The sequence below is a fragment of the Bubalus bubalis genome, chromosome 2 (genome assembly GCF_019923935.1).
Source record: "Bubalus bubalis isolate 160015118507 breed Murrah chromosome 2, NDDB_SH_1, whole genome shotgun sequence".
NCBI classification, from domain to species: Eukaryota; Metazoa; Chordata; class Mammalia; order Artiodactyla; family Bovidae; genus Bubalus; species Bubalus bubalis.
Window position 1 is genome coordinate 59,034,155 of NC_059158.1, and position 1,361 is coordinate 59,035,515.

Consider the following 1,361-nt stretch of genomic DNA (forward strand, 5'->3'; position numbering starts at 1 on the left):
GGTGCAATAAATTCAAGAAAAAAAATGGGGAAAAATTAGTATTTTACTCTTCAGGTATTGAACCTTCTGGAATAGTTGAAACTTATTCTTATATAGAAATCTGACTTAAAAATGAGTCAGCACTCCTTGTATTCTGGTCAGGACTTACTGTTGAACTGAACCTTGTCTTATGAGGGAAGAGCCAGTGTTTACTTCCTTCTCAAAGGAACTGACTACAGTGTTTCTATTTTGGTAAGACACATAAACAGGTTTCAATGAGAGCAAAAAAAGCAAAGCATAGCATGGTTGGTGATTTAACAAAAATGGGGATGGCCGTGGTCAGGGGAAAAACAATTCAGATCCACTTCCACTGACTCTCAAAGATCTTGCTTTTAAAGTTGTCTGAAGAAGGAAAATTAGGATGTTTTTGAAAATTCACTCGATTTGAAGCTTATGGTAGAATCGCAGCAAAAGTGACTGATAGGGAGTACTGAGGTAATGATCCAGTATTTGGTCAGACTTTACCTTCCAGATAACATTCTCTGCCGAATTTGAAGTTTCTGTACTTCGGACTACACACAGTCATAGTCAATATTTTCAAGAATAAAGGATGAGATGGCTTTTCAAGTACCTTTCTTTGAAGCCTGAATGCTTAGTCTGTGACCATGATACTGTATTTGCTGTCTGAGCTTTTTTTTCCCCCCTCATTTTAGGAAATTAATCTACCAAGGCAGCCCCATCTTACTTCTCACTGTCAAAACAGGTAAAGCTCAGCTGCGAGACTGTGAGATATAGGGATATGGGGAGAGGCAACATCAGCGTAGGCTTCCCCTGTTCACAAGAGTGTGAATATAACTAATATAACAATCTAAATGCACTGCATTTGAAGAGATTTATTGGAAAATTACAGTTCGATGGCTCATTCATTGAACCAATATGAATTGACCATTTACTATGTTGACACGGCCTCTGACCTCACAAAGTTTGTAGTCTAATGGTAGAGACCATCAAGTTAACAGACATAACCAGGAAACACCTTGGAAAAGTGAAACACATGTAATTTTAATTCCCATTATATCATAATACTGTGTAGCTCCCCACCATGCATGTACACAGATAGACCATATGATCCAAACTTGGGCTAAGGACGTAGTGTTATAAGGAGGAATAAAAGCTGGGGCTAAATAGTGTCAGACAAAAGCACAAATAAGTGCGAATCCCAGTAAGAGCATTCGAGGAACCGAAACAAGTTCAGCATGACTGAAGCGAGAAAGGAAGTGGTAAAAGATGAGGATGGAGAAGTTGGCAGAAGCTAGATTATGTAAGGCCAGATAAGCACTGTTACCACGCGTTTGGTGTATTTGATGAATTGAAAGGAGAGC